We start from the raw sequence: 22,088 nt of genomic DNA on the forward strand, positions 1-22,088 counted from the left end.
TCGCGTTCTGAACTTCGCATGCTTTCTCCGTTGCCTCTGCAACAGCGTTCGGACCTGTTTTGTGTAGCATGGGGGATCAGTTCCATCTCTTACCAATTTATGAGGTATGAATCTCCCAATTGCTGTTGCTATCATATCTTTGAATTTGAGCTACATCTCGGCTACATTTGCATAGTCAGTTCGGAAGGAATGGAGATTGTCTCTTAGGAAGGCTTCTAGTGACACTTTATCTGCTTTTTCAAATGAAATTATTTTGCGTTTGTTTCTCGTGGATTTGGAAGAAACGGTATTGAGCCCATCTACAACGACCTTGTGATCACTAATCCCTGTATCAGTCATGATGCTCTCTATTAGCTCTGGATTGTTTGTGGCTAATAGGTCAAGTGTGTTTTCGCAACCATTTACAATTCGCGTGGGTTCGTGGACTAACTGCTCGAAATAATTTTCGGAGAAAGCATTTAGGACAATCTCGGAAGATGTTTTCTGCCTACCACCGGTTTTGAACAAGTATTTTTGCCAGCATGTCGCGGGAAGGTTGAAGTCCCCACCAACCACAACCGTATGAGTGGGGTATTTATTTGTTACGAGACTCAAATTTTCTCTGAACTGTTCAGCAACTATATCATCGGAGTCTGGTGGTCGGTAGAAGGAGCCAATTATTAACTTAGTTCAGCTGTTAAGTATAACCTCCACCCATACCAATTCGCACGGAGTATCTACTTTGACTTCACTACAAGATAAGCCACTACTGACAGTCACAAACACTCCACCACCAATTCTGCCTAATCTACCTTTCCTGAACACCGTCTGAGACTTCGTAAAAATTTCTGCAGAACTTATTTCAGGCTTTACCCAGCTTTCTGTACCTACAACGATTTCAGCTTCTGTGCTTTCTATTAGCGCCTGAAGCTCAGGGACTTTACCAGCACAGCTACAACAATTTACAACTACAATTCCGACTGTTCCTTGATCCAAGCACGTCCTGTATTTGCCATGCACCCTTTGAGATTGCAGCCAACACAGTCACAAAACCGTCTGAGCCTCTGATTCAGACCCTCCACCCGGCTCTGCACCAAAGGTCCGCAGTCGGTTCTGTCAACGATGCTGCAGATGGTGTTCTCTGCCTTCATCTCGTAAGCAAGACCGGCAGCCTTCACCTAATCAGATAGCCGCTGGAATCCAGAGAGAATTTCCTCAGATCCAAAGCGACACACGTCATTAGTGCCGACATGTGCCACCACCTGCAGCTGGCTGCACCCTTTGCTCTTCATGGCATCCAGAAGGACCCTTTCCACATCAGGAATGACTCCACCCGGAATGCACACGGAGTGCACACTGGATTTCTTCCCCTCCTTAGCCGCCATATCCCTAAGGGGCCCCATTACGCGCCTAACATTGGAGCTCCCAACTACCAATAAGCCCACCCTCTGCGATTGCCCGGACCTTGAAGGCTGAGAATCATCCTCTAAAACAGACAGGCAGCTGCATCTGGCTCAGCCAGAGACAGTACCTGAAACCTGTTTGTCAGACGCACCGGGAAGGCTTTCTGATCAGCCTCCGGAGACGTCTTTCGCTGCCTGCTATGCCTTGGAACGACCTCCCAATCAACCACAGGCGAGGGCTCAGCCCCACTGCGGGCAGCAACCGGTGCAACCACAGCGGCAGACCGATCTGGGGACAGATGGGACGAGGCTGACATCCCCGTGATACCCAAGTCCGGCTCCCCACAGTGGTGCCCATTGGCAACAGCCTCAAGCTGGGCGACCGAAGTCAGCACCGTCTGCAGCTGTGAGCGAAGGGATGCCAACTCAGCCCTCATCCGAACACAGCAATCACAGTCCCTGTCCATTCTAGTCGATGTTGAACAACAGTTACTGAAACACGAGTCCGTGCCTAGATAATGCAAGGGAAACACTCAAAGAATGTATGAACTAACCTGTACAAATGCCTAACGACTGCGCTACAATCTGCCTGAATTTACGATTACAGTAACTAAAACTCGACATTACACCTCCTATACGAAACTCCCACGCAATTTAAGTAAGAATCTACGAAGTAAACACAGAAAAGAAGCTATATACATATCTTTCTATGCTGTCGATGTGCACCAACTGGGAGCTCAGGCCACACTGGTCTCTGAGAGCCTACGAGACAGTTTTTATGTACCTCAGACCACATGTTCTCCATTGGATTCATATCAGCAGTGTGTGGCAGTGAGTTCATCACCCTGATGAGAAAATTGCATAGCTGGTGCTGAACTAATGCCAACTTATGCAAAGGTGAATGATACTTCTGTAAAGAGAATTTTCGTTCACTGTAAAAAATTCACACTCAAGGCAACATCACATTCTTCATTAGGTTAGTGTGTTACCTATGATCAAGGGTTCCCCCAATTCTATGAAGTACTCCTATTCCTCTCGCAGAAATCCATCGCCAGCAGGAAACCGATAGCCACCCACTTTTCCTAGCTTTCGTACGCACTCTCCAAGATATCTCGTCTCTCGTGGTCTGTGAAGCACTCTTGGACCATTGTTGCTCGTGGAAAACACCTTCTCAGCAGAGAAAATTACGTTTCCCCACTCTGCGTTCTGATGGAGCTCCGAGAATGCCAGCCAGTATACCACATTATCGTCCCTAAGTTCCTGTTTCACAACGGATCTTCGTGTGTGGAGTCCAACTTCTCTCATCCTATGGCAAACTGTGTCACTGGAATGGGGGAAGCTAGTCTCTCGCCACAGTGCTTCACACTTAGGAAGGAAAGCTTCGGTACTTATGAACAAGCTCTGTGTTCTCCTGTCGTGTGCTAGATTTTTTTTTTTTTTTTTTTTTTTTTTTGCCTGAGCTGTTGTTACCATGTCCTTGAACAGAATTCTTCCCCTATCTTTTTTCAGTAGTAGGTGTTGGGCAGTATCTGCTGCCAGCATCTCTAACTGAAAGCTTGCATTCTTCAGTCAGAGCGACAACTGAATGCTTCCAGTGAATTACTGCAACTAAGCCGCCACGGTGTGATTTCTGCTTGCTGCTCTTATGATAGTGCCTGGGGATGAAGTAAACAGTTATCATCGTCAAAAGGTGTGGCAGTGTAGATGGGCTGAAGGAATACATATTTGAAACTTCCTGCTGCTTTAAGTCTGTCTGTAAGCCTATGTGTCTCTAGCCTTTGGAGACCGTGAGGCCAAAAACACTAAGAGACTTTTTTGAAGGCCGTAGATTGAAATCCCGCCCATTATATGAAAAATTTTGTCTTGAGTTTGTGTTCGTCTCCGTGTGTCTCTGTGTATTCCAGAATAAACTTTATGAACTAATTTTTAATGAACGTTCTTCAATTTGAACTAACAATCGATAGCTGTACTGTGAAGTTTCTAAATGCTGTAGTTATTTAGTTAGTTAGTTTCATGCTCCATAGATCAGTTACATGATAAATTGCAGTGATGCGGAATGAGTTATTTTACATTCACATTAGAAATTAATTTGTAAATAGGGCTACACGCTGAACAGTCATTAATTTTTGTTTCTTTGTTGTTAGTTTGAAATACACAGATGTGAGTTAGTAATTCCTACCCATCACTATTTACACACTACAGTAATAGAAATACTTATGGTGGAGTAGATTAATTTGCCATGGAGAAACTTTTTCAGTTTGCTTACAAATTTTATTTTAGTGACTGATGGACATTTTATATCACTGGGCAAATGATCGAAAAGTTTGGCTGCAGCATTGTTCACCATTTTTGTGCATTAATTTGAAGTAAAGAACGCCATTTTTTCTTCTGGTGTTGTAATTACGTACATCACTGTTCCTTCTGAACAGCAAGGGTTTATTTAAAATGAACTTCGTGAGGGAATAAACATACTCTGAAGCAGTATTCTGAGTTCCTGGTTTCTTACAGAGATGTCTACAACATGATCGTGGAAGAACACCACATATTATTCTAGCAGCACGTTTTTGAGCAATGAGGACTTCCTTTCTTTAAGATGGTTTACCCCAGAACATTATCCCATACAACATTATTGAATGAAAATATGCAAAATCTGTCAGCTTACTAATTTCTCTCTCCACAAGATTTGCAGTGATTCTAAGTGCAAGTATGGCTGAACTAAGTTGTTTTAAGAGTCTGTAAAGAACTTTTTCCAGTTTAAATCCTCATCAGTATGGACACCAAAGAATTCTGAAGTTTCCATCCTATTTATTATTTCCTCACCATGTGTTATCATTGGTGTAGTACCTCTAGATATGCAGAACTGAATATTTTGTGTCTTTTTAAAATTGAGAGTGATACCATTCGCAGAAAACCAGTCAAGCACACTGTTACTAACATTGTTTAGCATGTATTCTGTTGCTGTATGTGTGCCTGTTGCATATTAGATGGAAACTCATTTACATATATGAGGAGCAATGGTGGACCTAAAACTGAACCTTGGGGACTCCATTTGTGATTTCTCTCTGATCAGAAGAATCTTCCCTGATTACATTGAATGAATTACTATGTGCAGTTTTCTGCATTCGTTTGGTTAGGTATGGCTTTATCTTTGGCTTGGCTAAACCATCAATTCCGCAAAATCTTAATTTATCTTGGAAGCGGTTGTAGTTCACACAGTCAACTGCCTTATATAGGTTACAAAAAATACCACCCAGTTTTATTTTGTTATTTAATGTCTGAAAATTTTTGAGGATACTTTATTTAAAGCTCATATGTTGTTGTGGACTTCAGTCCAAATATTGGTTTGATGCGGCTCTCCATGTCACTCTGTCTTGTGCAAGCCTCTTCATCTCTGAATAACTAATGTAATCAACATCTTTTTGAATCTGCTTACTGTATTCATCTTATAGTCTCCTTCTACGATTTTTACCCCCAATACTTCCCTCAAAAACTAAATTGGTGATCCCTTTATGTCTGAGAACGTGTCCTGTCAACGAATCCCTTCTTTTGTTCAAGTTGTGCCACAAATCTCTTGTCTCCCCTGTGCTGTTTAATATTTCCTCATTAGTTACATGATCGGCCCATCTAAACTTCAGCATTTTTCTGTACCATCACGTTTTGAAAGCCACTGTTCTATTTTTACCTACACTCTTTATCGTCCATGTTTCAGTTCCATATATGGATGTACTCCATATAAAGTCTGTCTGACTGACCTGTTGCAGTTGGAACTTAGGCTGTAAGTCAAAGGTATTCAGTTCCAATTTGGTCCAAGACATGGTGATTTTCTTACAGTGTTTGCGTTGTCTTTTGTGTACTTTATGAGAAACAATGATAACAATGAAACACAATGAATAACTATTTGATGTAATTGTTGAATGCTAGTTTCCAGAATATGAACTACTGTAACATGTATATATCCAACCTCAAATTTGTAAACAAAAAGAAAAAGAATCATGTGCTGGTAATGGGAGGTACAGTTGGCATATATGTGATACATGTCAAGCTTTGGTGATTCATCCTGAATACCACATACTTATTGGGTCCAGAGCCCGAGTTTAAGAGTAGTCACTTGAGATTCTAAGATTCCAACCATCACATGAGATGATATTTAACACTTAGCGTGCAGCTGACGTAATGTTACGGCGCTTGTGGAAAATGGTAATGTTCTATGGACATAATATTACATCACACCAGTTATAATGCTATTACGCAGTGTCGAACGTAATTACACGACTCCTGCGAACGTCTGTCAGGTATGAAGGCTTTGTAGATTCTGCTAGCTGTTAGTAGCAGTATCACTGGAAAAATTCGTTTTTGAAACCTTTGTTATAGTGTCTCCTCTTGTTGGCATTAGCTGACGCTTAGGTTACCTCTGTTTGTGTGGTGTGTGTTGATTTTATGATCAAAATCATCAGTGAAGGAGTCAATGATTTATGAAGTCCGTGACGAGTCTGCAGCTGATGACTGCGAAATATTTTACGACGATTCAGATGACATATATATCCTATTACCTTCGGAGATTCTGTCGTTATAAGGGACATCCCTGTAGATAAATTAGGAAATCAGCCCCAGCATATGATTCCAGTGAGTGTAATGATGGACTATGTATCTCTCCATGTTTAATTTGAATCACACTGTACTCCAATATTAACTCAAAATTTTATTTTGTTCTTGCTTTTTCTGTTTTTTTAGATTTAAACAATGTGTAAACAAAATTTAAAAAGAAAGATCATTTGTTTGCTTACAGGTGTATATTTGAATATGAGAACACCTTTTCATTTTTTCTGCAATAATTTTTATTAAATTGAAATTTCATCTATAGATATAGATTTGAAACCTGCAATATCCAAATTTGTATGTTTAAAGTAGGAAGTTCAATAACCCTAAAAATGTTTTGAAATTCAGCTACATATTTGTACACACGACTTATAACTTCCAAGAAACCACATATTTTAGCCAGTCCACAGGTAATGGCAGCTACGTATAAGACCAACACCAAAAGTGTTAATCCACAGTTCCTAATACTCAGGCAACTTCAGTAACCACAGGCATCTTTGATGTGAATTTGAATAGCTTTGACAGTAAGTGTTAATGCCTCTTAATCCGTGTTGGGTTGATACAGGATACCAAAAACTCATAAATGTGCGAGATATGTGACACATGTGAATAGCTAATAGCTTTATCTTCATACTGCAGGGATTTTCTGAATCCCATGCAGTTGCAGCTTGTCTCACAATGAAAGACAGGCCGTGTGACGAAAGAAAATTGCTTTAAATGCCTTCGACATCACCAGCATGACAAGAGAGTTCCACCAGCACCGGATCAATATGATACGTCTGACATAAGTCACAAACCGCTTTGACAACACCTCACTTAAAGTCATCCATCCTCAATCAGCACCACGAGCATATTGTATTAACTAGAGGTCAGTGGTTTGATTTGAACCTGGAGTATGAGAAATGACATCCATAGGTGTAGTCTTTTGTTTGCCTACGTTTATTTGTTGTTTTTGCTACTAGCAGTTAGTTTCTGCTATTGTTCAAAGCCCTCATTCCTCTTCTCCACTGCTCTGTTCCCCATGCTATTGTTGCCTTGATGGTTCAACACATGATCGTAGCTCATATCACCATCTTCTCCCTCATATTCCCCTTCTCGCTTTTCCATTTATTCACAGTTAGTCTGTTGGTAATTTGTTTGTAAATAAATGCAGGCACATCCAGACAATACACAGTGTCAAAGAATTCTTCTGTGATATATAAATGGTGTATTATTAAAACTTGAATAATATTATGAACTCCATGAAGAAATTGGAGGTTTTTTGGCATATAATGCTTTGTGAAACTGCACTGGAACTTACGTGAGCGGAGTGGAAAGTGAAATAATAGACCGGCACATGTGATGGATGAGATTTGTAGGTATTTTATAGTGCAATATGATGCAACATTTAGCATAAGACGACCAGGGACACGAAAATACAGTGAATCATATGATTTCATGTTTTCATCCTTCTGCTGGTCAGACGCCTCTGTATAGCTTTGAATTGTAGGTTTAATTTATTTTCATAAGTCAGTAATACATTACAGTTAATATTTTCTACATTACAATTAATATTTTCTGATAAGTATGTGTTCTGTTAACATTGTGTTACTAACCTGATACTGCCCATTGAAGATACCTTTCATGGATGTAAATAGGTGTGCAAGTACACATTGCATCCTTACTCATCCTCTACTGCCAAAGTGGTGGTGGTGGTGGTTAGTGTTTAACGTCCCGTCGACAACGAGGTCATTAGAGACGGAGCGCAAGCTCGGGTTAGGGAAGGATTGGGAAGGAAATCGGCCGTGCCCTTTCAAAGGAACCATCTTGGCATTCGCCTGAAACGATTTAGGGAAATCACGGAAAACCTAAATCAGGATGGCCGGAGACGGGATTGAACCGTCGTCCTCCCGAACGTGAGTCCAGTGTGCTAACCACTGCGCCACCTCGCTCGGTACTGCCAAAGTATTCTGTCGTTAATGTATAGAGGAAATGTCATCACTGCTTGTAGACACTTAGGGAAGATAATTATTAGGTGGAGGCACACTAATATATAACATGTCTTACACTAAACTGCCAATAATTTCATGTTCTGCTCTATCTTTTATGACTAGATTTCCATAAATTGCTTTTGTGTTTAGATATTTTCTCTGACGTAAGATGCCATATCTTTCAGAACTTTAGCAAAGTGAAGAAAAAAAATGGTTCAAATGGCTCTGAGCACTAAGGGACTCAACTGCTGAGGTTATTAGTCCCGTAGAACTTAGAACTAGTTAAACCTAACTAACCTAAGGACATCACAAACATCCATGCCCGAGGCAGGATTCGAACCTGCGTCCGTAGCGGTCTTGCGGTTCCAGACTGCAGCGCCTTTAACCGCATGGCCACTTCGGCTGGCAAAGTGAAGAAAAATACTTGAATCACAGTGACGCTGATACACAATAGGGCAGCTATTTCGTTACTCTCGCATTTGATTTCATAATTTTGATCAACATTGTCCGGATTTTCGCCATTTTTTCTTTCTAGTAAGATCGTTTTTTATTAAAACGTCAAAAAATCAACCAAGATTTGAACTCTTCACCTACTGATCACCAGTATACACTTCTAACGATAATGCCATGAGAAACAAACGTAGTAGCACTCGCCTTAAATACATGAGACCACATGTTCATGGAAAGTAATTTTGTGGATTTAATCTTAACTCAGAAACTTTCAAAGTTATAATTTACAATTTCAAAAGACAAAAATAAGCGATTTTAGAAAAAAGCTTAAAGTCCTATAGCCTCTGTGTCACGTATTTGTTGGTTTTACTGCCACTGCAATCTGAAAACTCAGTCAGGCCCATAATCTGTGTCGTAGCGATCTGGGACATCGTCTGCCAGCTGGCTAGTAAGCAACCATTAACACATGGGGCATAGGTTAATACAAACTGAACGTCAGATATCTCGCATTTCCGGAATTAATTACATTCTTCCTCTCTCTGACATCATGCCCTGGCCCGATTTCTCTGCTGCTATTGCCAAACGGTCCGATTTTTCTGCCATTTCGTCTACAGTGGTCCTTTTTTAGTTTATTTTCCAGAGACCCCAAGTGAAATAGTCCTCATGGATGTGGAATAACACAATAAAACGATCAGTAACTAGATCCACAAAAGCATTTTTATTTGCTTCACTGGTTTCAGTCACCAAGTACACTTCTTCAGAAGGCTGTACATACAAATATACCAAAATAAGTAAAACTTAGATAGCAATATTAAAATTTCAGATTGAAAAGTTTAAAAATTTTAAAAATTTAGGCATAAAAAATGGAACATATTTATAACTATCGCATCATTTACGATTGTCAAAAAAGATGCATGCAGCACATTGCTGTGGTCCTAAAATAATGCAATAGTGAATCCATAAATGCAATGCTTACACGTAGTTCATAATGCCTGTACAAAAATGGTATAAGGAAGTAAAACAACAAGTGCAAACATCATGCCAGAACTGCAGTTAATCAGCTAATGACATGCATGTCTTGAGATTGGTCTCAGGCTGGGGGTAAAAATGCGATAAAATAATGAAGCAAAACTTTACACAACTATAGTTGTCACAAAGCATAAACGAAAATATAATTGTGCATAAGCATCATTATAAGTGATAAATAAAAACCTAATGACAAATAAAAATAAGTTAATACAAATGACAAATGGCACTATGGATGGGAAATTTGGAAACTAATCTCCAGACAGCCATAGTAAGGGCAGTAGCTTGCTATCAGGGAACCTGTCACCAAAATCAAAGTGCAAAGCTTATCATGGGGCTGGAAACTGTAACTGGAGTAAGTGGAGACACATTTCTCGATAAATGGATAATATGAAGGGTCAGAAAGTGACTATAGAGGAAAGCAAGTGGCTACACAATTTTATTACAGTAAAACAACGAGTACTGTGGTATTTGCATGTCGCAGGTACAATTTGTGAAAAAACTTTGCGACCTGTCATTAGCTGATTAGCTCCAGTTCTAGCATGATGTCTGTTCTTGTTGTCTGGCTTCCTTACACCATTTTTGTAAAGGCACTATGGACCGCAATTAAACTTTTACAAGCTCTTTTTAATTAATAGCTTCATTATTGTATTAAATACAGCTTTTGTATTTTAGGACCGCCGCAATATGCTGCATGCATCTTATTTTTGACCCTCAGAAATAATGTGGTAGTTATAATTATGTACGATTTTTAAACTTAAAAGTTTAAAAAATTTTAAACTTTTCAATCTAAAATTTTAAATTCTTATCTACCTTCTACTTTTTGTGATATATTTTTCTGTATAGTCTTCTGAAGAAGGGCAGTACATGCCTGAAACTGCTTAAGGAAATAAAATTTCCTTTGTGCAACTGGTTGCTGAATATTTCAATAAATACAACTACAGTTGCTGAAGATTGATAAAATACTAAACATTTTCATTTAAAAAGTAATAGCATACTTGTCACAAAATACATAAATGTACAATACACTGACGTGTATATGATAACTCTAACACTATTGTAACCATGCATCATCAAATAGAAAATGTATTTTACAAGACTTATTTACAATCTTTGTATTACTGCACTAAATTTGTACAGGTGTCAGACTGTATGTAATACTTATGTTACTTTGTATTATTAGTAATGTAATCATATCATTTGCATCTAATAAGGAAATTGTCAGTGGAGCAGAATAAGTTGGCCATCAACAAATCCCTTAGGTTTTGTTTAAACTCAACTCTAATTGTAGTTAAACTTTTTATATCTGCTAGCAAGTTATTGAAAATGTGTGTTCCTGGAGAATGGACACCTTTCTGGACCAAAGAAAGTGACTTTAAATCCTTTGAAAGAATATACTCATTCCCAGCACTGCTTCCATGAACTGAGCAGGTGGTTTGAAAGATATATCCATTTTAACTACGAACTTCATTAAGGAATATGAGTAAACAGATTGTGCAGCAGTAATTAGTATACTCAGTTCTCTGAACAGGCCTCTGCAAGATGTTCTTTAGTTCACAACAAAAATTATTCTTATTACACGTTGTTGGACCCAATAAACGTTAATGTGGCTTGACAAGTTTCCCAAACAATAATCCCTTATTACATTATGGAATGGAAGTAAACATAGTATGCTAGCTTTATTATTTTTATATTACCTATGTCTGACATCATTTGCACTGCAATAGACATTTTTTAGATGCTTCAGCAGTTCTGTAGTGATCACCTCCCAATTTAAATCAATATCGAGCTTAAAGCCAAAGACTGTAATACTGTCAACTTCTTCTGTCTGTTTGGCCTCATATTTCACCTATATACTGGCAAGAAACATCTTACAACTTCTAAGCTGCATATAGTGTATTTTTTTAAAGTTTGGTGACAAAGAATTGCCTAGAAACATTTTATTAATGTCCATGAAAATTCCATTAAACAACCTCTCCAAGAAGTAGTGGATTTTTTTTATGCAGTGTTTGTATCATATGCTCACACAACAAGCCTGGCCTCTGATGTTTCAAATGACAGGTCATTCATAGAAACAAGAGAAAATAAGGCCCTAAGACGGAACCTTGTGGGACATCACATGTAATTACACTCCTGGAAATGGAAAAAAGAACACACTGACACCGGTGTGTCAGACCCACCATACTTGCTCCAGACACTGCGAGAGGGCTGTACAAGCAATGATCACACGCACGGCACAGCGGACACACCAGGAACCGTGGTGTTGGCCGTCGAATGGCGCTAGCTGCGCAGCATTTGTGCACCGCCGCCGTCAGTGTCAGCCAGTTTGCCGTGGCATACGGAGCTCCATCGCAGTCTTTAACACTGGTAGCATGCCGCGACAGCGTGGACGTGAACCGTATGTGCAGTTGACGGACTTTGAGCGAGGGCGTATAGTGGGCATGCGGGAGGCCGGGTGGACGTACCGCCGAATTGCTCAACACGTGGGGCGTGAGGTCTCCACAGTACATCGATGTTGTCGCCAGTGGTCGGCGGAAGGTGCACGTGCCCGTCGACCTGGGACCGGACCGCAGCGACGCACGGATGCACGCCAGGACCGTAGGATCCTACGCAGTGCCGTAGGGGACCGCACCGCCACTTCCCAGCAAATTAGGGACACTGTTGCTCCTGGGGTATCGGCGAGGACCATTCGCAACCGTCTCCATGAAGCTGGGCTACGGTCCCGCACACCGTTAGGCCGTCTTCCGCTCACGCCCCAACATCGTGCAGCCCGCCTCCAGTGGTGTCGCGACAGGCGTGAATGGAGGGACGAATGGAGACGTGTCGTCTTCAGCGATGAGAGTCGCTTCTGCCTTGGTGCCAATGATGGTCGTATGCGTGTTTGGCGCCGTGCAGGTGAGCGCCACAAACAGGACTGCATACGACCGAGGCACACAGGGCCAACACCCGGCATCATGGTGTGGGGAGCGATCTCCTACACTGGCCGTACACCACTGGTGATCGTCGAGGGGACACTGAATAGTGCACGGTACATCCAAACCGTCATCGAACCCATCGTTCTACCATTCCTAGACCGGCAAGGGAACTTGCTGTTCCAACAGGACAATGCACGTCCGCATGTATCCCGTGCCACCCAACGTGCTCTAGAAGGTGTAAGTCAACTACCCTGGCCAGCAAGATCTCCGGATCTGTCCCCCATTGAGCATGTTTGGGACTGGATGAAGCGTCGTCTCACGCGGTCTGCACGTCCAGCACGAACGCTGGTCCAACTGAGGCGCCAGGTGGAAATGGCATGGCAAGCCGTTCCACAGGACTACATCCAGCATCTCTACGATCGTCTCCATGGGAGAATAGCAGCCTGCATTGCTGCGAAAGGTGGAGATACACTGTACTAGTGCCGACATTGTGCATGCTCTGTTGCCTGTGTCTATGTGCGTGTGGTTCTGTCAGTGTGATCATGTGATGTATCTGACCCCAGGAATGTGTCAATAAAGTTTCCCCTTCCTGGGACAATGAATTCACGGTGTTCTTATTTCAATTTCCAGGAGTGTAGTTCCCAGTCGGATTGTGCCTCTTCATGTAATATATGTCTCCTTCCTAAGGCACCCTTGTTGCCTGTCAGAGATATAGCATTTGAACCATTCTGCAGCGTTTCCTATTACACTGTAAGGTTCTAATTTACTTAAAATTCCTCTGACAGTTCACGGAATATACCAGTCGCCTGTTGTTTACTGTCTAATGAATTAAGCACATTCTGGCTGTTTCTATAAATAGCCATCTTAATATTAGAACCCTTCAGACGTGTGAACTGTGACTCTGACAATATGTTATTTGCTGTAAGATGGTTGTATATTACCTTGATACAATCTTCTCGGGTTATCAGCCGAGTGATGGCATCGCCTTGTCGCAGTGTCTGAATGAGTTTCGTACCCATCATCTTCGACTGAAGACAATAATTACGAAACTCATTCAAACGATTTGGCGACGCCACCACTCGGCTGATCACCCGACAATATTTTGTAATTGGAATACGCCTGAAAACCTGCACTCACATATATATTACCTTTTCTAAAATTTTCTAGAATGCTGCCAAAAATGAAACTGGGTGGAAACTTAACGGTATTCCGTTATCCCCTTTCTCAGAAAATGCTTAATGTCAGCACATTTCAGCCATTCGGGAAATGTTCCAGTGATAAATGAGTGGTTACACAGATACAATTACTTAACGTGTTGTGTAACTTAGAAGCACACTTCTTGATTTTAAAGAAGTTACTGTAAACATTACTTCTACCGATGTAATGTAGAGAAGGTCAGATTCATATTACTGTATTGAAGATATTTCTAATGACTGGTGTGAGATATGCCATGACAGCATTCTCTGAACCCGACAATCCCATCCTAAACTAACATAGGACGTAACACAATGGAAAGAAACTTTGTTACAGTGAATAGTTATTCTCTACAGTGGCCCCTTGACCGTATTTGTTTGGTGGATACTAGCATTTGTTTATGTGATGCAATAAGACTAGCTAACGACATACATTAAATTCTAGCTCATGTAACAAAGAGTCATTATGTCAAACATTATTTGCTATAGCCCAAGTTCATCATTTACTTCTCTACTAAACTGGGAACCAAGTTCTTTTAGATATCATGGGAAATTAATAAACGAAACTCAGTTTCATTCTGTGCTTTTCCATGTATACTAGTCCATTATATTAAATGATTAGTATGCCATCAAATTATATCTCACAACGTTGCGTTCGCTACAACTGGTACCAAACTTAGTTTTTGCTGAACGTTGTACACCGCGTAACCTGTTCGCAAAAATTCACTTGAGCTTGACTTTATCACAGAAAATGCCACGTTTTTACAATACATCACTTTAATACATAATCATCTGAAAATAATCTTCCGTCGTACTAGAAAAAAATAGTTGACTCTACATATTACTGTTAAAATCTTGCAATAATTGCAACTTTGTCTTGGGTTACAATCCTGGCATTCAAATACCAAAATTTAAAATAATCTTCGTGCGCTTTTGAGTTCTGCCGTTTAATTTAGAATTTACTTATGACCACCAGGATACATTTAACTACTCCAGATTAGTGTAATTTTCCTTGGACTTTTAAAAACGTAACCTAATTGCTCATGTATTTCAAATGGAAGATACTCTCTGCAAGGCAGAGGTGTATCATCGTTTGTACATTGGGTGTGGAACGATTATTCGGATTTAGAAAGCTAGCACTTCCAGCGGAATCATCATAGAAAAACTATGGAAATTTTTATGACTCATAAAAATTGTGCGATAACAGAAACCAAACATTGCTCTTTGATTTTACGCCTGCTGTGTTTTACAATACTGTGGTAGCACGGACGGGAAGGAAAGGGCGAAGCAGCCTGCTGACGTAATGGATATTGCGGGGATATTCTTTACTACTTAAGGTTACTGGTTTTCTGGTGGAAGTATTGTTAAAGTAAGACTTAATTTTTCTAATGTATGGCGACGTTCATTTGTGGCTACTGGGACTACAGTCTCGACCGAATGAAACTCTTATAAATAAATAAACCACGCAACGGGAAGGTGCAGTGAAATTGCATCTCGTAACTGTGCTCATGATTGTGAGGTTATTTTTTGTTTTTGTAGCATTTAATGACAGAAATGCCATGTTGTTGTGTTTTTATTCGAAGAAGTGTATTTCGTGAATTCCTGTGACGTAATGAAGCTAAAATGAAGAGCTCGAATTTGGGAGAAGAATGACCGTGATAAATGGTAAGCTTAATTATTTTGACAGTTCATTTCCGTTGTCATATAACTGTTGAAAAAGTGATGTTTTGCTCCTCGGATATGCTTTTCACTACCGAACGAAGAGTGTTTTGTTGTTTGTTTATGAATTTAAATGTCCTGATAACGAGGTTATGTTTTCGGGAATTGTGTGCAGAAGAGCTAGAAATGGGATAAGAAAAAAAAAACAATAACATTCTAAATGGATTGAGGTCCGTATACTGGTAATTAAATTGTTATTTGTTGTATGGAATGCATTTTACACCACGGGCATCGAAGTATTCAGTCGTATCTGCACGTTTTAAAGTATTGTTATATGTAATGCAAAACGTACAATAGGCCTAATTATTTGTTTTGGTAAATGTATATGTAAGGGGACACCGACAAACGATGTGGAATCTATAGATTTCGTAATATAAGTGAAGTTCTCGAGTGAACGAAATAACTGGTGCAAGTTCTCCAGTGCGGAGAATTTTTGTAGGAACTGCACGTTAGGAATTTGAAAATTCTTTCCAGACTCTCTCGTAAAAATTCTTTTCTGAATCTCTGTTACTGTGTAATCACTACTGTAAACAAAGCAAAAAATATGTACACGTTAGTTACGCCTGTTGTAAGCAACGTTTGACGAAGATTATTTTTACTGTCCTTAGGCTTTACTGGTTATGTTCCGTTGCCAATCTGTATGAAACACGTTTTTAGAACTTGTATGCTTACTTTAGTTTTCTCTTTCGGAAGACAAAAACTAGATTCAGAAATGCATTATTGTAACAAATGGATTAGTGTGTGGATCTAATTGGCTGATATCACCTCTAATAAAAATAAAATTGGATATGCTGACGGTCATGTCAGATTTGTAATGTGGAGCAAACCCAGGCTACTAAATGCTGATGTCAAAAGAAGACTGGTTGCTGCTGCTGCTGCTGCATAAATCTTCAACTAAAAGAAATACAATATTTTCGTTTGGAACTGGAACTAATATTTACCCAGCACAGTTACGAAAACTGCAGTCTGTATTTTTCACAAGTAATGATTGAAAAGTAATGGTCCCAGACTAAAAAATAATAATAATAATAATCTATTCTCGTGTGTTACTGTGGTTTCATTTTTAATTATGTTCCTCCAACTGTTCCAAACCACTCACAAGGAAAAGAATAGAAATAGTTGTGAATGACAATAACTGTTCAATCAAAATAAAACAGAAATAGGTATAGTTTGCTGGACAGACCTTTGTGCCACGAGGTACCCAACATGTACAGGATGGCTGATATATCTTAACCATCCCCAATAACTTTTTGTATGGAAGCAAAATAAAAAAAAAAAAATCCTGCAGATGATGTTTAGCTACCAGGAGGACATTGACCAACATGATTGCCTTTCTTGCAATGATGTTTGTTACAAACATATTAGTACAAACAGCATTATGTGTCTTTTTTTTAAAAAGTAGCAAGTAGCACCCTATATAGTTTTCATTCTGTAACCCACTACTTTTTCTCAAGACCTATTCGAAAACTTATCACAGTGTGCCATTCACATTAACGTATTATTAAAAAGTAGGGACTAGTGCAGCAGGGGATACAACCCGTCGGCTTTGGACATTGACGTCACAAGTCGCCAATCGCGAAGCGATTCTTCTTAGTGTTGTAGCTCCCTTCAGTGGCTGATAAGTGTTTTTTGGCTTTTTTAAAAAAAAATCTCACGAGATAGAATAAACAGATCCACTTTATTAAGCAATCAGTAAAAAAAACGAAACTGAAACATAACAGCAAAAGCGAAAATGGTAAACTGCTATCTGGCGACTTGTGACGTCATTGTCCAAAGCCGACGGGTTGTATCCCCTGCTGCACTAGACCCAAAAAGTATGACAAAATTTACTTTGACTCTCCTGTACTGGTACACTGGTTCACTTGCTGTAATTGACAATAGACAAATATTAATACATATAAAATGCGCACCAGTCACATAGTGAACTGTCACTTGTTGAAGATTTGTGTGTGTACAATGTACACCAAGATGAGACGGTAGAAATGCTGCTCATATACAAAGACCAGAGTGGTAATTACTGTAATGTTTTCTTATTTACGATAAGATTATATGTAGTACACAACTGTGGTACTTTTAAATGGTATGTGGTGTACAGTGAAGACCTCACTTGATTAAGAACTGCATAATCAGTACTATTATTTTGTTGTGACTGAAGGGAGGCATAATGCTATTCGGGCAGAGAAACTCTACAGAGTGATATCCTGACAAGAACCCACCTTCCTGACGAGTGTTTACTTGTCTTGTGATGGTTTAGGAAATGGAACATTTGAACCCAGGGCAACCCAATAATTGTAGAACTCGCGCAGGCAGAGCCACCGTAGCTGGTAACCTTGCTTCAGTTGCAGTGAGTCCATACATGAGTGCATGACAGGTTAAACAGGAGATTGGCATTCCTAAACCAAGTATCTGTCACATTCTAACACATCACCAGCTCTATCCTTATTGTACATACTTTCACCAAAAGTAGCATGGGAATGGTGTACAGTCAAGTCAGTGGACACAGCAGCAAATATTTGCCAACCAGAACTTTGATGAATGTTCTTTACCAAACAAAGAATAGGTAAATAGAAAGAACATGTATTATTAGTCTAGCAAAAGCCCCCAGTGGCTTACACAGGTTGAACACCAGTGTCCACAGAGAGTTAATGTCTGGTATAGGATGTTTCTTACTGCAATTAGTGACTATTATCTCACCAGTGGTAACCCAAACTGCAGGGTATATTCCAACCTTCTCCCATGAATTCATCCTCGTCTTGTGGATGAAATTCTGCTAAGTACCAGTGGTATGAAAATGATGGATGTCCACCGCATAATGCCTTGTGTGCACATAGTGTTCTGAACTGAAGACATCAAGCCAAGTGGATTGGCTGTTGAGGTCTGATCAGCCTCCTGACTTCAGTCCTCTAGACTTTTTCTGCTGCGGATGCGTAAAAGACATCATCTATTGGGATATTCCAACTGCTCCAGAGAACATGCAGAAACATATTGTGCTTCTGTGTAATTCATTTCACCATGTGGCACTGCACTGCACAGTACCACTGTCCGTGATCACCAGTTTGAGCATTTTTAAATGTTCCACACATTTTTGCACCCACAATGGATTACAGAATGGTATTAAAGATGCTCATTTGGGTTGCTCATTAAATTGAATGGTGTGTTTACATGGAGATTTGATACTTTTTGTAGAGTCATTGAGAAGGGTAAATGGATTACTGAATGAAAAAATACAGGATGCTGTTAAAAAAAAATGTACTACTAATGATCATATTTTCATAATGAACTAAGTTACAAAAAATGTAATCCTGTTGGCTTATATTCCTCTTTTAACTCAACGCTGTTTGCTTTGTATATATGCTTAATATCATTAAAATATTGGGGGCAGTCTAGAGTAATATCAGGTGTAGAAGTAAAAGCTACAACGGCCAACGTGTCTAATTATAATTTTATTTGTGATGTCCGGTTTTGGCAAATCTAAGTTGCCATAATCAATGCTGTAAAGCATATAGATCACAAGTTACAAACTGAGTTGGGTCTGGTATGATAAGGTGGATTATTAGCGGCAACTTGTGTTCATTTTCATTGGTGGGGCTCAGATAACAAGGCAGTAAACTTTAGAATGAATTTGTTCTGAATTGTAGTTATATAACCTGTATTGTTGTTGTTTATAGTGAAGGAACGGAATCTTTCAACAGGTTTCTTCCCACTAATTTACCACGGTATTACGACAAACATGACTTATGCATGTAATATCTGTTGTTTCATCTGCCTGTACAGAAACAAAAGCGGAAGCCTTAATGCCTGCAATCAGTTATTCAATGTAAACTTGATACATATAGTTTAAAAATTCCTTTTGTGTAACGCGTGACGTACATTTAACAGTAGGAAGTTTGAGTGGTCTATTTTTTGTAGAGGCATTGAGGAGGGTAAATGTTGTGTTTACAAGGGTATTTGATTCTTCTTGTAGAGGCATTGAGGAGGGTAAATGGATTACTGTCATCATTTTATAGAAGAGTTAACAAATCTAAGAAATTGCAACAGTTAGCTGACCCCTTAGTGCAAACTCACGAGGTCCACGAAATGTTAAGCACTGTATTATTCTGGTTAACATGTGTGTATTCTTTGTAACTAATTATGTTTTGGAATTGACATTTTATATTCTGAATCAATCTCAGCAGCAACGTTAGTGGTGTCAAACAATTTGCATTTGCTAGCAATTTCTGAATGTAATTCAGTCTCTTAAATGATTTAGATGCTTACAGTAGACTGTTGTCCACATTTTTTCACCACCAAATAACACACATTTGGAGCAAAATAAGTTTTGTTTGTCTTCATTCAATGTTAACCCTGATTTTTTTGCAGAACCATGTATTGCAGAAAGTTTTGATTTGCACCTGACCGATTGATTTTCAGCTTCTCTTCCACACTCAGTAAATTAAAGGGTATTTTCAACAATCAGTCTGCTTTGTTGATTTTAAAATCACTGTAAGAATATCTGAGTTTCAACCACACAGTTCCAGAATACAGAATCTACATGAAAGATGCCCATCTTTGCTGCCTGCAAAATTTCCCGTTGACCTGCAGGAAGGTGTGTTAAGTGATGTGGGTGAAAATTCGGCCTACAGGCCCAAGTCAGCTGTCCCCAGATATTGTGTAGATGTGCGGACTGGTGTGTGAGTGGTAATGTGACAGACAGCAGGGTTCGCTTAGGGTGTGCACAAGTTGGTTCCAAATTATGCCGTGGCAAGGAACGAACTGGGGAAAAGAAAATGGCTTGGTCAAGTCACTCTGACTGCAGTTTACAGATCATGGGGCGTGGAGGAAGTACAGGCCAGTAGGTGCTGGCTTACATCTGAATGGTGTGGGTAAGGAAAAATGATTTTGTCACTGGTAGGATGAGCTAATAGGAAGGGTGAGGGAGGAGTAGGAGCAAGACTTGGCCATGCTACTGGTAGCTCAGAGTAACCTAATGTGTTTCTCCAGCAGTACTACCTGCTGGTAGCTCGTAACATCTTTGCCTTGCCTTGTTGTTCTCTGTCTGCTTTCATCTGTTATGTGACTATGACCTTGGGCAGTTGGTGCGATTTGAATATGATGTCATATGAAGTTTTATGCAAATCTTGTTTTATTTCTGACATGGCGATGTATTACTTACTTTGTGTTCCTGGAATGTCATGTCTTGACACAATATATTGTGTGGAGATATGCTGCATATACATAAACTATGCTGTATACATCCATTTCTTGAAAGTATGATCTCCGCCTAAATATATCAGACCTGATTATGCTTGTAATTTGTGATCTGTAACATTATGTTACAGAAATTACAATTCTATGGTGTAAATGGCATAGCATATGAGTGGTTTAAGCCATACCTGCAGAACAGTAAGCAAAAAGTTTCCTTATATAGGTCAAGTGATTTAAATAAATTTTGCCACTTCGTATAACTGGAGTGAAATTACATTAGGTGTTCCATAAGGTTCAATCATGGGTCCCCTTCTGTTCTTGATCTATGTGAATGACCTCCCTTCCTGTCTGAAACAGGAAGCTGAACTGACACTGTTTGCTAATGATACAAGCATCATTATTAATCCTGTAAAAGAAAGCCAAATTGAAAAATGATACAAATACGGTCTTTGGAAAAGTCTTTACTTGGTTTTCTGCAAATGGGCTTGCTCTAAACTTTGAAAAAACACAGTACATCCAATTTTCTGCTGCAAAATGTACAGTTCCTTCAATAAATATAACACATCAACAGAAGTCAGTAGACAGGGTAGAGCATACCAAGTTTTTGGGTGTACATATAGATGAGAATCTTAATTAGAAAATTCATATTTTGGATCTCCTAAAGCGACTAGGTTCAGCAACTTTTCCAGTCAGAATAATTGGCAATTTTGAGGATATAGAAATTAGTAAGCTAACATACTGTGCGTACTTTCACTTTCTAATGTCATACGGAATAATATTTTGAGGTAACTCAACATTTAGACAAAAAGTATTCACTGCTCAAAAGAAAGTGGTTAGAATAATGTGTGGGGTTCATAGTCACACATCCTGTAGGCATGTTTTTAAAAGATTGGGAACTCTTACAACAGCCTCAAAAACATCTACTCACTAATGATATTTGTTCTCAACAACATGGACCAGTTTAAAAACAACAGTGACATTCATGATTATAATACCAGAAAAAAGAAAGACTTACACCATCCTTTGCTCAACCGATCTTTGGCACAGAAAGGGGTAAAATATGCTGCTATAAAAATTTTCAACAAATTACCCGATGAAATAAGGTGTCTGACAGATAGCAGTAATAGCTTCAAAAATAAATTGAAATCGTATCTCTTTGACTACTCCTTCTATACCATAGATGAATTCTTGAATAGGAATAAATCAATCTATAAATATAGTATATGCATTTTGTGCCATTTGAGGGAATGGGTTAAATAATCCAAATATTAATCTTTAACTCTGTATTGTTATATATATTAAAAAATTTTGTTTCATATGTGCATTTCTTGTGCACTTGACACATTCCACATCATAACAGCTACCGTACCATGTGATTGATCAATGGAACACTCAACCAACCAACTAACCAACCAACCAACCTTACCGATCCAATGGTGGCAACTCGATTTGCCGAAACCAGTCATTATAATTAGCGATCTTGGTTGTTAAAGTTTTTACCTCTGTTTCATTTGCTTAGTAATTTTTTTTATTTTATGTTTGATAAAAAGTCGTTTCCTGTGGTCAAGATAAGTGGAACACCCTGTATATTGTCTATGTTCATAAGTATCTGCATTGTAGGATTGCTTGAGAAACAATGTTGAGATGAATTTT

The 22,088-nt window shown here is 39.3% G+C and overlaps 1 protein-coding gene across 1 annotated transcript in view; it reads left to right on the plus strand.

The window, feature by feature from the left end:
* The first annotated feature begins 14,618 nt into the window (after positions 1-14,618).
* Positions 14,619-22,088, plus strand: part of LOC124721980 (catenin delta-2) — a 193,089-nt gene continuing 185,619 nt past the window's right edge. The window contains 1 exon segment of the mRNA XM_047247147.1: positions 14,619-15,197. The gene's annotated coding sequence lies outside the window, so the exon portion shown is untranslated.

Source organism: Schistocerca piceifrons, chromosome X (assembly GCF_021461385.2).
Source record: "Schistocerca piceifrons isolate TAMUIC-IGC-003096 chromosome X, iqSchPice1.1, whole genome shotgun sequence".
Lineage (NCBI taxonomy): Eukaryota > Metazoa > Arthropoda > Insecta > Orthoptera > Acrididae > Schistocerca > Schistocerca piceifrons.